This window comes from Condylura cristata, unplaced genomic scaffold, assembly GCF_000260355.1.
Source record: "Condylura cristata isolate star-nosed mole 26May11 unplaced genomic scaffold, ConCri1.0 scaffold00006, whole genome shotgun sequence".
Lineage (NCBI taxonomy): Eukaryota > Metazoa > Chordata > Mammalia > Eulipotyphla > Talpidae > Condylura > Condylura cristata.
In genome coordinates this window covers 19,156,553-19,171,369 of record NW_004567107.1, presented here as the reverse complement: position 1 = coordinate 19,171,369, position 14,817 = coordinate 19,156,553, and the positions used below count along the sequence as shown (strand labels likewise).

Below are 14,817 nucleotides of genomic sequence, written 5' to 3'. Positions count from 1 at the left end.
ATTTAAGGACTGAGAGAAGATGGCTCACGCGTGCGCAGTCAGCAAACTACCGGACCCAACATGCTTTGCACCGCCGACGGGAAGTGATGCTGCTTTCCTGGCTCCGCGGTAGGAGAAGGCTGCAGCCCCTTGGAAGGTGATAGAAGGGGGTGTTGGCCAGAGTCCAAGATTTCCAAATTGCCTTCTTGTTTCCAAATTAGCCCTCTTTGTTGGTGGAACAATCGATTGCTTTTTTGTTTGAGGTCAACAGTATTTATAGATGACCTAAATACTTCACAGGTAATACTTAACTGCGATGTCGCCACATCTGATTTTTTTTTTATTGTGATTTTTTGCTGCCACATCGTGGTTCTGGATGGACCACCACTTGTTTGTTTGAAATGCACAGCTTTAATCCAGTCCCTCAGATATCAGTGAGGAAACTGAAGCACAAGGAGGGGTAACGGAGTTGTTTGAGAAAAATAGTGGGCGGTACAGGGCTGGAGCCAGATGTGTGGACTTCAAAGTGCTTGTTATTTCCACCTCCAGGGTGTAAACTGGCAGGAGAGGCATTTCCTTTTTAAATGATTTCTATAAGGATCCTTCAAGGATCGGAGGTAGAACCTTTTCAGGACCAGGCCCACGGCTGAAAGGAGACACTAGAATAGTCTGTCCTAAATCTTAGCGGGTAGCTGTTACCTGCCAAGTGTTAGCAGAAGCCTCACTCGCTGCAGACCCCCCCCTCCCCCCACCCCCAGAGCTGCCCAGGCTGTGGTCAGAACTAGCTGTTCTTCCTGAGGAACTGAGCAGTTTAAGATCTTGTCCTGCTTTCTGCAAACAGTGGGTAGCTGCTTGTTGTCAACCTGCCCCGGGGTCTGCCACTGTTTGCAGAGCTAGAAAGGATGTCAGATGTAAGTGGCAGTCTTTATGGTGGAGCGGGGAAGACTGGTAGGATTGTCAGGGGCTGTTTTCCTTGTGGATTTCTCAGCCAGGCACATTCTCACCTCTACAGGAATGGAATGTTAGGACTTTCCTGAACTTAATTTTAGATGGAGCTTCTGAATCTCTCCTCTGTGCGCCTGTATAATTTAATGCTATTTCAGTACTCTCTCCGCATTCTGCTTTGTTACTTATTCCTATTCTGATCCTATCTATCCTATGAGATACAGGCTGTGAGACTCATCCTGCTACAGGATTTGGCCCGTAAATGTGGGTTGAATCAAGGTAAGCTCAGCTGTTTCTCAGGAATGTGTTTCCCTGGGAGGAGAATGTCTTTTATTTATTTATTTATTTAAATTCAGGTAAGGACATGGTCTTTGGTCTTAATGTCACAGACATCTAACCCAAGTGGCCATGTTTGACCTTGAGGTTAATGCCTAAAGATGCCCCAGGTTGAAGCTGCTAAAACCAAACTTCAGGTTTCTGCCACAGACCTTATACCAAGACCTTGGCTCTGGCTGCCATTTGCTCTCTGGATAAAAGGCCCACAATTCCACCCAGTCTGTATGTGTGCACCTATCACTCAGCTGGGAGGGGAGTTCTGGCCCCTGATTCAGCCCTTCAACATTAGCAGTTGAAGTGTATTCATTTGTTTTTTATTCCTGAATACATACTGAGTACCTTGTCAGTGTTCCATTGCTGGAGGTCTCCTGGCCTGGTAAGGCAGATATGGACCTGGATCTGACAGTGTTTGTATTCTAGAGGAAGAAAGGCACAGTATAAATATGTAAACAAATGAGATAATTTTAGATAAAGTGTTTTAGATAAAGTGCTAGAGAGAAAAGAAAAGAAAAAGGATAATGAGCTAGAATGATAGAAGGAGATAACTTTGATCAGGGACCTGAATTGCAAATGTGCAAGTAACTGGCAAAAGTATGCAGGTGAAAGGAGCCTGGGGAGTGAGAGTGGGGCTGGTGCTGGCCCAGAAGGCTGTGGAGGGAGGGAGGACCTGAGTCCTCCTTTCTGTAGCCTGGGAGGTGCTTGTAGGCCCCAGGAAGGAGCATGATTGTAGTTCAGATAAAGTGGGAATTTATCACTGTAACCCCTTTCTGAACATTCTTCCTGCAAGCAACAGGTCTGTTTCCACCTGCCTAAGACTTCAGGTCTTGAAGGCATCCTCAGAGCTCACTGCAACCACCCTTCAGGGCAAGGATTGTATTTTCTTGAAATTAAGGAAAAGACAAACAAACAAACAAACACAACAGCCGCTATCATTTGTGCCAGAAACATCAGGACAAGAGAAAGAGAAAGCATCAATTTCCCCATTTTCCCACCAAAACTAGAAGACAGCCCTCATCTTCCATAGGATGGCACAGTGCTTGCCAATGTGTATAATTTTTGTGTCTTTCAGTAGGTGAGAATAAGCCATGCTGTAGTGCAAAATAAAAATAACTAACCAGTTCCTGTATTCTACTTCCTTTAGTCTTTTCCCGGATCCACCCACCTACTCACTGAAGTGAACTTTGTTAACCATTGCAAGAGGCTGGTACTATGGACATGTTTTGAGTGCATTATCTCAAATAATCAACATGTCAACCCTGTGAGGTAAGTGCTATTATTCTTACTTTACAGAGGAAAAACCAGAGGCTCCGAGAGATTAAATAAATTGCCCAAGATTACACAAATTGTCACCCTAGTGAGGCAGGTAAGATCCACACCTAAAATCTCAAAACGCCAGTGCTCTTGTCCCTGACCTGGAGCCCTTTGAAGCTCGGTCAGTTATAGGGTGACTTCCCAAACCCGGTTCTAAAAAAGGAACTTCTGCTGCTGCTTATTTGCATTTTCTTCATATCTGTCTCAGACACCTACTGTAAGTAATGCTGACCATTGACGTGTACAGTTGGAGTTGTGTTTACTGAGTCCTTCAAACGTATGACCTCACTCGATGCTCACAGTCCCTCGTGGCAAGGGCTCCCTTCCCTGAGTATGTCCAGTTGAGAGATGACGAGGGAGAATAGCACCAGTAGGACCCACCCAGGCGCTCTGGGTGGCAGGAATCTCCTGCTGCGTGCCAGGAACATGAGGATGGGAGAGGGCTGATTGGTGACTGGGAGATGGGTAGGTACTGAAGTGTTTTCTTCCTTGTCTCTAAATCTTCCCATGGCAGACACTGCCATGGGAAAGAAGTGGGGTAAATGTTCTCCACCTGTCCTCTGCATAAAGGGCCAGTGCCAGCCATTGCGTGCCTTCAGACTGGACCCGGAGCTTTGATTTCTGGAAGCTATTTGTCATTTCCTATCTTGTTATCTCCCAAGGAATCTTGCAAAGTAATGTAGTCTTCTCATGTCCAGAGCCACCCAGTGGGTCAAGACAAAGATGAGCCTCTTGATTTGCAGCCCTCATTACAGAGCTACCCTGATGGGAAATGGGGGCCCGACTGTGGGTCCTCATCTGTGTGCTTAAAGGGACTTGCAATGAGATCCAACTTCAGGTGCACAAAAGGGTTAATAAAGGGTTTATGTACAAAAAACAAAAAGGGGAAATGAAGAAATGAATAACTCAGGGAGAAGGACAAGAGAGAGAAATTGGTGAATGTGCCCTACCAGTTCCACTGAACGGGGACCCCAAGAGCAGGCTGAAAGCTGGTGAAAACCCGGAAAGTCCCCAAGACTCACATGTTGGGTTACACGCCAAACCTGGCTGCTCAGTGCCACCCTCAGTTCCCAGCATCCTCCCTTTGGTGGCAATGGCATTATGGGGTTTGTAGTTCCTGGTGCCCTGCATCTCCTTGGTCTGGGGTAGGGGGTGGGGGTCCGTAAAACCTATTTGCAGTTTGTTAAGACCTTCTTTCCTCCTAACAATTCCCCCTTCCACTTTTTGCCACCATTTCTGTGCTGATGAAGGTCAAATGTGGGGAAGCAGGGGTGCAGCCTCTGGTGATAATTTTTCTTTCAAAACATACAAACATCCATGCTATGTACCAAAGCAGTTCCACTGCCCAGCTGAATCATTTGTAGCTTCATTAAAGTCTTTCAGAGCAATCACTACAGCTACCCCCAGAGAGGTGGGCCGTCTTCTGTGACTGTGGCAATCATGCAGATGAAGAAGCAGAGTCCCTGTGAAGGCACAGCGGTAGTAAATGGCACTATCAGGACAAGAGTCCTGTTTCATCCAGGGAGAATCCAAGCTTTTTTTCCAACTGCATGATTTTTTTTTTTAACTTTCTAAAAAGTAGATATGAACTAGTCAGCAGCCTTAAAACTCTTTATTTACTATAGCCCTATGCTCCGCCTCTCCAGGATAGTGCACTTTATAGATTTGTTCTCCAAGCAGCTTCTGAGCATCTGGCAAATGGCAGGATTTCTCCCCATGGCAGCTGGAAACCAGTGAGTGAAACATTTACCAGGTTATTGACATAATGCCCCGGGTGTTTGTGTAGGTATCAGACAGGTATAGATCGCTGTTTAACACTCTTTTAAAATGAAAATAAATGTGATAGTAAGCCCCAGATGACGCTAATAGAATGTCAAGGATAATCAGTGTTTGAGTATGCTAGGTTTATGGTTTAGGGAGGGGAGGCAGAGGGGGGTCTCTGCTTGAACAGGTGGAAGGTGTCCGGAGGCCTTTTTGACAAACTAGAGCAGGGAGCAAAGTTTGTAGGTGGGAAAATTACTAACTCCTGGTGGATGATTCTGTACCAGTCACACAAGCCCATTTTGTGGCCATTTAGCGCAGCAATGTGTCAGTGTTTAGCTACTGGTAAAAGAGGTGGTTTTCTAGGAGGCAACCCAGCTGGACCAGAGATATGCAAATCCAAAAAGAAAGAAACCAGCCAGCCAGAGCCAGCCTGTCAGGAATTTTAGCATATCTAAAGAAGGAGTGTGTTAATCCCAGTCTTTCCTGGAATCTTGGCAATTGGGAATTGCAGATACCTAGAGTGTTCCTCAATTAGGGATAAGTAGAAATAGGTGCTCCAGAATCTTAGCTCCCACCTGCTAAACTTTCAGGTCACAGGAAGGTGCCTGGGGCCCTCCCGCCTGTGCCTCCCCTTGAGTGTGTCCCTGGGGAGAAGGTCTGCTGGTTCCTGCTTGGGTTGCTGAGGCCTAGAGCCTGGGGGGCGTGCTGGGGGCTGGGGGTGCAGCTCAGGGCAGAGGACTGAGTGGGCATGACTGTTAAGAGGGGAGAGGATGGGTCCTCACATTCAGATGGGCTTTGGCCAACAGAAAGGCACAGTAACCCTGGAAAGAACTGTCTTGGTAGCAGAATGTGCTAGATGCCAGCTTGTGGTCTGTGCTGGAACAGAGAGGAAGAGAGTTGAGCCAAATGCAGGGAGAGGGAAGACCGTAGCTGGAGGGCAATTGGGATGAAGGGCTTTTCACGTTTATTTCTTTACTTTGCAGTGTGAGAGGGTGCTGGAGGTTGATGCGGGTGGGTGAGCGGTGGAAAGAGCCTCTGAAAGGTCCTGCAGGGTGAGGAGGTCATTGGCAAGCTGGTGACCTTGAGATAGGTGGGGAGGGGGCAGGTGAGGAGGAGGGAGAGGCCGGAGTGGAGGTATGGCTGCGGGGTTCATCCCTTTTCATGAGGGGCTCTCAGAACGCAAGACCTAGCAGCCTTTTTTGCTGTGACTGAGTGAACCAGTTTGGGGTGGGGAGGAGTTAAAGGTTTGAACTGGCTGCAGAGAAACGTAGGAAGGGGGGGGGGGAAGATTCTTAGGTGCAGTCAAGAAAAAGGCTTCCTGAACGATGTTTCAGGCTCAGGGTGCCCCTTGACCCCCTTCACATCCTTGAGGACCACAGACAGAGTGAGGATCACAGCCTCTCTGTGCTCTCAATGATGCAACCATGAGCAAGAGTCACCAGCTCCCGTCTCCAGAGTAAAAATGAAAGTGATATCAGAGACAGCCATTATGAACCTGGACATGGCTTTCCCTGCAGATCGCCTGGCTCGGGATTTTGCCAGCTGTGGTCTTCAGTGTCCCGAGACTGCAAACCCTGGGCACCTCCTTAGCATCCAGGATGGGGCCTCACATCCACATTTCAGGAGGAATGGGAAGCAGGGCAAGGAAGGAGAGGGGTGCGGGGGAGCCCAGGGAAGTCCTGTACGCAACAACTCTGAACTTGCATCTGGAGCTGTTTGGTGCTTCTTTAAGGAAACCCATTAGGTATAAAAGTTACAGAAGGAATCTTTGCTTAAAAATTGCCATCAGGGTACCAAGCTCTGTGTTGCATTTATGTTAGGTATTTAATATCTGCAGAGAAAATTCCAGGAACACCCCCTGGGCATGATGAAGGTGGGCTGCCTAGAGGAGCTATTTTCCTCTAGAGGCAGCTTGAGATGGGAATGAGGTTCTTCTACCTGGAAGTGTGAAGGAAGGAGTTTCTCTGAATTGGGAGTGCCCCTCTCCAGCAGGTAGGTAGGTCTCTTTCCAGGAATTGCTTTGGGCTTGGGTGGAAAAGAGACCAGCAAAAACACATGGTCCCAGTTTATGAAAAGGGATGAGCACAGTACAGGACTGGAGCCTTGTGGTGACAGCAATCAGGACTAGTAGCTGGAGGGCGAGGCCATTCTAAAAGTAAGTGAAACAGGTGAGTGGTATCTAGTTCGTGAAATACAGTGTGTGGTGTAGGCTTGCGAGACCCCTCAGGGACCAGCAGCACCATGGAGAGGGAAGAGTAGATGCTCAGAATCCTAGTTCCACCACTTCTCAGGCTGTGAGTTTGGGCCATTGTTGCTCTGAGTCTGGATTTGCTCATTTGAAATTGATTATGACAGGATCCAGGTTTGAAAGGTGATCTGAGGATCAAGAAAGGTAATATAATTTGAAGTCCTGTGCAAATTGAGGTATGCATAACAAATATTAATTATTTTAAGATTTATTTTTATTTATGTATTTAAGAACTGGCGTGTAGGCGAGAGGTGAATGGGGGTGAGAGGAGTCACCAGAGACAGAGTGGGGAGCAGAATAGAAGGATCTACTGAAATACACTGTTGAGGGGAGCAGTGGGCGGGACAGGAGAGGTCTGCTGTGCCATGTGGGTCAGCTCTGTGGCCTGGGATTGAACTTGTGCTTCAGTGGCTGGCAATAGCTTGATAGTGCTGTTATTATAGGGCAGGGAGAAAGGGGCACCCCTGTACCCCCAAACCTACCTGCTCTAAATAGGTTCTGCCATCCGCCACATTGACAAAACATATAAGACTTGAATGAAAAGGAACTTTAATACAGTGGGTATACCACAAAGAAGACAAAGAATGTAATTTCTAAATCAAACACCTGAAGTTATCCATCCCCTCAAAAGCAAGGCCTGAAAGCTGCCACAAGACTAGAGCCGGGACCCATAGAAAGGGGTCAGAAATGGCCAGATAAGTTGGGGAGAAAAAGAACACCATCAAAATCAATATAAGCTCTGCTATTGTCAACCTCCCATGGGTCTCTCACCCACATTGCTTTCAACCAGTCCAGGGTCAAGAAATAACATGGTTTCTTCACAGTTTCCCTTGGCTCCCTGTGGCTTCCTCAGGTCTCCTGGCTCTCCATCCTGCTTCCTTCCTCCTCAGATTCCTTCTCTTCTTTCCTTTTCCCTGCTCAGCTCCACCCTCCTTGGTGGGGCAGGGAACCTGGAACTTCCCCTCTTCCTGCGGACCACCTGTTACACTGTGACTTAACCCTGTGCCACTAGGGAGGGCCAAAATTAATTTTCTTAAGCAGAGACAGGTGTGAATAGATAGGTATAAACTGAGGTGTGCACCACATTCATTTATTTTACAAACTTTTGATGTTGCTCAAGGAATGTGAGGACTCTTGTCAGGAACTAGGGTTACAAAAACAATCAGATGTAAATTTCTGACCTGAAAAAACACCCCTTGGAGTGAACCAAGTGCTCTGAAAGGAAGAGGTTGAGGTACACCCTAGCCTGGGGTGTGATATGAACTGGGCTGGTGTGAGAGGGTGAGTGGTAGGCCAAGAGAGGGGCAGAAGCTGTGTAGTGACAAGGTACTGCTAACTGGATAACATTTGAGAGAATCTAAAGGGCCAAGGTCTCCCATAACCTAGATTCCTATGGTAGCACGTGACTTAGGGGTGCCCACAGACCACAAACTGTTACTGGTACCTGTCTTAAAAGGGGTTCAGCCATCAGCTGCACAGAGGCGAAGGAAGTGGACTCTTCATATGCAAGATTTTAATGGGTTGCATTCGGATAGAGAGAAGAAAGGGGATCCTGAATAAGTTTCCCTTATAAAAACACGCCAGCTGCCCATTCCCTGGTAAGCAAATGTCCTACAGTAAGTCCTCTGAGAACTGAAAGCTTTTTGCAAGTCTAAAGTACCTTCTGGCAGGGAACCAAACGAATGTGGTTACGCAGATCCCAGAGAGCTGGTTTGAAGCGGTGATGCAAAAGTCAAAATCAAAGTGTAAATCAGGATAACGGCGGCCACTGTCCAGACCAGGAGAGCCGCCCATGCATCTCCCAGGAGGTCTCTTCCAGGTATCCCTACTGTGTCTCTGCATGTCCCCTCCAAGTCCCTGAGGGAGGTGGGTGCTGGGCCTGCCTTCCGTGTTCTCCATGGGCGGCCTGGCCACTCAGCTCTGTCTGCTAGTCTCCAGTGGCTTCCCAGCTCAGGAATCCAGTCTTTGGCACTGGGACTTGTAGTCCAAGGTGGCCGCATGAAAGTGGGCCAAGGAAATGACACCTTCTACTGGTGGAGGTTTATCTATAACACCTACAGAAGGAGAAAGAGTCAGACTTCAATTTCTTTTTGCAGTTCTCATGTCCTGAAAAACAAATGGTAATGGTGTCAACATATGCAGATACATTTGAAGATACATGATGAAGAAGAACATGGATTGGAGCATCGGACAGACCAGAGTGGAAGCCATGACACTCTCGCTGTGCCTAACTGCTGAGTCTTGACCTCTTCGTCAGTGAAGTGGGTATAACAGCACAGGATTCATGGTATGTTTTTAAGATCATCATTATTATTTTTTTATTTATGCATACAAGAGCTGGGGTACAGGCCAGCGGTGCAGGGGATGAGAGGATTCACCAGAGTGGGGAGCAGAACAGGCAGATTGACTCTAACACACTGCTGAAGGGAGCAGTGGGCGGGTCAGGAGAGGTCTGCTGTGCCGTGTGGGTCAGCTCCCTGGCGGAGGATGGAACTCAGGCAGAGTGGCTGGTAGTAACTTGATAGTGCTGAGACTTTAGCCTTTGCACTACCAGGGAGGCCCCTGTTTTTGAGATTATTTAGCTGCTGTTTGCAAAATGCTTTATACAGAGCTGGAGTACCTGAGCCTGGTGCACATACAAACTACTAATCTGTTCTTCCTCCTTTGTGAGAGAGTTTATAATTTTGACCTTTCAAAATTAAGTGAGGGTTTTTTGAATTGAAAATAGATGTTTGTTCATACCTTTATTTAGTCAATAAATGTCTACAGAGTTCCTACTCAGCTGAATTCTATGGCCTGTTTTGGTGCGTATTTGCAGATTATACCTTAATGTGAGTAAAGTACATAGTTTGCTCATAGGCCTTTCAGGTGCCCTAAATGAACAATTAATTTTGGATTCCTTTAGCAACCAAATAACCACAGTTAAGAAAGTGTTTGGAGGTGCGTTGTGGTATAGTGGTGAGCATAGCTGCCTTCTAAAAAAAGGGTTTGGGCACTGATGTCTCATTTCACTTCTCATGAAATCATTGGGTTTTGCTCTTATACCTCCACCCTGACATCTGATGTTGTTGTAAGATAAAATCACCACACTATGGTAGACAGCAGCTATGAAATACAATGGGGAAGTTGGTGGATTCAGATATACAGGGCAGACATACCTATAACACTCATGCCGCAAACTTAAAATTGAATTTCCCTGCAGTCGAGGGGGAATGAAAAACAATGATTAAAGGTCACAGTGGGCAGTAAATACAAGTGAACCTATTCAAGGGTTCAGCTGACTCCTTCGATGGAAATCTTGGAGAGGTTCTGACATCAAACTTGAAGGAATGATGAAATGAAAAGTACCTGACAAACTGAACTGTCACCAAAGAAATAGGAGTGTTCCTCATGTGACTGTCTCCTAGACAAAGAAATGCCAAGATAGCTGGTGCCGATGCATTTAGATGATAAATAAACATGCATGGTGAAGTCACTAGGCTTTGCGAGGCTCCGTGTGATTTAGGAACAGCTTGAAAAGCATCCAGGAAAGTGACGTGTTTGCATTTTCTGGGATTGTGTCCTTTGAAGTATTAATTGTGTCCACTGGACTTTTGTAAGGATTGGTGAGCAGAAAGCTATTGATCTGGTTATAACTTAGATATCTTAATGTTGCTGAGATGGGCAAAAACATGGCAGAATCTAAACACAAGGAACAGACTGCCAGCCAATCTGTTGAGTGAAGAAACTTTTATCTTCCCCACTATATGACTCTAATGATGTTAAGAACATTAAGAAAATTTGAGGACTTTCACAGAGCTTATTTTAATTCTGCTTATTTTTCTTGTTCCTTTTTGTCATTTTTTGCTCTGGTACTAAAGGACACTTAAAAACACCAGCTTGAAGTTGTAAGCACTTGTTCTGCAGTAGCTACAATAGCTTTCACCTGGAAATCAAGGACCTGGAGAATCACTGGGTTGTGGGAAAAGTCTGGAAAAAAATGCATCTTGACCGTTTGGACAACCCAACACAACCTATGTGAAAAGCTACATCCAACCTTTACTGTTTCCTGTGAAACTTTCAGAAACATGCCACCCTCCAGGAATAATCGGCTCAGTCAGGGAAAGTTGGAAAATATTTTCGAAGATAGCAGTAGAAGTGGTTTTGTTCATTTATCAACAAATACTCATTCCGAAAGTGTTGCCGAGCCTCTCACACCACAATGTGCCAGGCCAGGGCGGGGGCTGGTTGTGGTCACAGATGCAAATGTGAGTCAGTCAGGGAAGAAGCAGGGCTGCGAGGGAGTAGCGGTGTGCCCAGAGCCACAGGACAGGGCTGGAGCAAAGTCCCTGGAATCCAGAGGGAGACGTCCCGACTAGCCTGTGAACTGGAGAAGACATCCCAGAGAAAGGAACACAGGCTCTATCTTAAGGAACACAGGCTCTATCTTGAGGTCCAAGTGGCCCAGGAAGGGGAGAGAAGAAGGACAGCCCATACAACAAGAATGGCATGTGGCAAAGGGCTGTGATCCTCAAAGAGGGGGTGACAGAAACAGAAGAGCAGAATCCATCTGGTGTCAGATCTGAGGGACCCGGGGTGGTGGGAGATGAGGCTGGAAGCTCCACCGTTAAGATCCATGTGTGGTGGTTTGTTTTTTAAAGATTTATTTATTTATTCATACAGAACTGGGGTACAGGCCAGAGGTGCAGGGGCCGTGAGAGGATTCACCAGAGACAGAGTGGGGAGCAGAACAGGCCGACTGATGAAGTACATTGTTGAGGGGAGCAGCGAGCGGGTCAGGAGAGGTCTGCTGCACTCTGGGGATCTCCTCTGGAGCTGGGGATTGAACTTGCACAGAAGAGGCTGCAGGTAGCTTGCAGTGCTGCACTTCAACCCCTTGCACCACCAGGGAGGGCCCAGCACTTGTTCTTACTGGACTGTCCTGGGGTCAGGTTGAGCGTCAGGATTCAAACAAACAATTTGCGATGTTATTCTGGTGTGCGGCTATAGGAGAGAATTTCCTTAGGCGAATCTCACAGAAATGAAAAGGAACTGTGCAAGGGCTTATCGATCGATGCTGAGGTTCTGAAACCTTCTCACTGTTCTTTTGCTACCTCTACATCCTGTCTTTCCCTTTCAGTGAGTCTTTTTTTTCAAGTGGCCCTGTCAGTTCAGGTCACCATCAAAGAAAGCAGACACTTGTCAGTACTTCACCTTTGGCTCTAAAAGCAATTCAGTCTCACCTTAATAAAATCACGCCAGTACGTCTTCTCCCGGGCAAAGCAGCGTCGGTGTGATAGGCAACTTCTCTAGTCCTCTGGCAAACACTGCGCATGCGCATATTCTGAGTGGGAGAGTGGAAGAGAGGGCATATTCTGAGTGGGAGAGTGGAAGAGTGGAAGAGGGAAACAGGGAAACAAGGTGAAGTACAGGTTTCCAAGGAGTAATGTGAGGACATTTTGGGATTCAAGAAAACCTTGGTAGGCTGGGTTGGTGCCTGTTCGCTCTGCAGAAATTGCACGTTAAAGTTCTGAACCCTAGGAGAGCAATTTCCACCTTGTTTTAATAGCTGTTCACGAACGCCTCTCTCTTCTGTTTACGTCTTCAGTGTTATCATGGGAGTCACAGAAATGTTTTAGTCAGCATCCATAAGCTAAAGGTCGCCTTTCTATATCCTGACAATCCAATGGACTGCCTTCAAATTAAGTCCTGTTGGGTGGTCATTCCACACGTATTCCATGATGACACCATCTGCAGGGATTCACCGGAATAGTGGATTTGGAGTCATCAAGGGCTTCATCCCAATAACCACTTGTCCACAAGATAATGATGTTCTTTTAAATCCAAGATCAGTCCCAATCTGCTCTTGTTCACCATTTGAGACGAAGTCCCCAAATCTCTTTTGGTCAAGTTGAAGTCCTTTCACCTGTCCAGTTATCTAGTCCTGTAGCCCCTCATCCATCCAACTCCCCAACCATCTGCCTGTTCTCTCTCACTCATCCTCAAGCCACCCATCACCCATCAAACTGTCTGTCCTCTTCTCCAGCTGTTGTTCAGCCACTGACTCTTCAACCAAGTTTAACTTTCTAGTCTCCAAAGTCTGTTTGGTATTTCTATTACTCTCCCTCAGAAAATTTCCTTACTAGCCCATGGAGAGAATATATTACTTCATTATTGCTATTACTGGATCAATTGACTCATGATGTTAAAAAAAATTGGGGGATTTTTTTGTGTCTTGTATTGTGCTGGTGACTGCTACGTCTGCAGCCTGAGTGGAATCTGAGGTTGAGTATTTTCCTAGTGAAGAAGTGGAGTGGAGAATGGGACAGGGCCTTTGAGGCATAGGGCAGCTGGTGAAAAGTCTTACAGGTGGGAGATTATAGCTTAAGGGCAAGTACACATAGGTGCTAATGCCAGGATCCAGGGTGGGGGCACGAGTCTCTGGCATTCCAGACTGTAGAGAGATACAGGTGGGTGATGAAGGGTCTTGGGTGTTAGGCTCAGACATCTAGAGCTATTAAAGGGATGCCTTGTTGTTATATCTGAAGTTGACTTGACATCCTTTGTCAAGTGTTTACACCTCCACATTTCTAGAATTCAGTGGAGCGATGATTTCAGATCCATAATGCACAGATATGGGCACCAGATTGCCTGAACTCAGGGTTAATGCTCTCTGCCACCCCTTCTCTCGCTGACTCATTTTCCTTTTTCTCATATCTAATCTTTCTCATTCAGCCTATTTCTAATACAGATCTGAAAACCAAGTCAGAGCTCAATAAATGTTTGTCGAATGAATCACTAATTCCTGTTGAAGGTGTGTGTTTATGTGGGTGTGAAAGGACGTCTGAATTTTTCTCTCTATTCCTGGCCTACTTAAAGTGGCATTGGAAGAAAGTCGATTAGCAATAAAAATCAGACTTTAAACCCTAGCTCTCTTGCTGACATGCCTTTTGGCCAGGTCTCTGCATACTCTTGGGCCTCTGCTACCTCCTCTCAAGACTGAATAGTTTGCAGCTTACCTGATAACCGATGGAGTAGTTGTGGGCTGTGAATGAGTCCGTGCTGGAGAGGCCTTGCTAACTTGGAGCACTGTGCCTTCACAGGTTCACATGTCTGCTGGGCTCCCAGCGTGTGTGATCATATTGTATCTAGACAAAGGACAGTCTCCTCGTGCTGCTCCATCAGTCTGGGTCATTTTGTTTGAAGGGAAATGGAGACAACTAAGTATCTGACTAGAAATTTTTAACACCAGAGTCACTGCCTTAGCAGCACACAGTAGGTCCACCTGGGGGATCTGTAATAAAATGACTTGTAGAAGAGGAAGATGGGGCTGGGGAAAGCCAATAAGCATCCGGGCAATGCTCTGGAGCAAGGAGCAAAGGGCATCGCACCTACTTCCCAGGCTTGAAAGGTCCAAGGGAGGGAGACCGGGGCCCACCAGGCCGCCCCCCTCACCTAGAGCTGTTCCCCGCTCTCCCCTAGAGCTGTTCCGGTTGACATAGACACACTCGTAGCCACCCTCTTCATCTAGTTCACTCTTATTTTTCACCCAGCCCTTTATTTCTGCCCCATGTCCCCAAGGGGCCTCCCCGGAATGCCTGATTTGCTGCGGCCTGACCTCTCCAGGGCTCTGCACCCCCTGATCCAGGGACTGGGGATTGAAAAGCTGTGCTGTGAGTCAGGCCTGCAGTGGGCACAGGCTGTTTCCTCCTGGTCCCCTCAACAACATGGCATGAGAACTGTTTACAGAGCATATACATTGGTGGAGGTTTGTAAGTCTTCTAGAAGTGTCTTAAAGTATAGAGGGGCCTGGGTGACATGTGAAGCTGCAAGGCCTCTACCATTTTGTTCTTTTTTAATTAAAGTTTTTAAAGAAATGTTTATGCATACAGAACTGGGGTACAGGCCAGCAGTGCAGGGGTGGTGAGAGGATTCACCAGAGATAGAGTGGGGACCAGGACAGGCAGATCGACGAAGTACACTGCTGAGGGGAGCAGTGGGTGGGTCAGGGGAGGTCTGCGGCGCCATATGAGTCACCTCCGGGGCGGGCGGGGATCGAGCTCACACTGAAGGGGCTGTGGCCAGCTTCTCAGTGCTGTGCTTTAACCTGCTGCACCACCAGGGAGGGCCTTATTTTTTAAAAAAGATTTGTTTATGCAGACAAAACTGGGGTATAGGCCAGAGGTGTTGGAGGTGAGGGGATTCACCAGGGACAGAGTGGGGAGCAGAACAGGCAGATCGAGGAAGTACACTGC

At 47.0% G+C, this 14,817-nt stretch overlaps 1 long non-coding RNA gene across 1 annotated transcript in view; it reads left to right on the top strand.

The window, feature by feature from the left end:
• The first annotated feature begins 1,163 nt into the window (after window positions 1-1,163).
• Window positions 1,164-14,817, top strand: part of LOC105853301 — a 17,809-nt gene continuing 4,155 nt past the window's right edge. The window contains exons 1-3 of the long non-coding RNA XR_001145136.1: window positions 1,164-1,203; window positions 2,402-2,523; window positions 8,680-8,870. This is a non-coding gene — a long non-coding RNA (uncharacterized LOC105853301). The remainder of the gene's footprint in view (window positions 1,204-2,401; window positions 2,524-8,679; window positions 8,871-14,817) is intronic.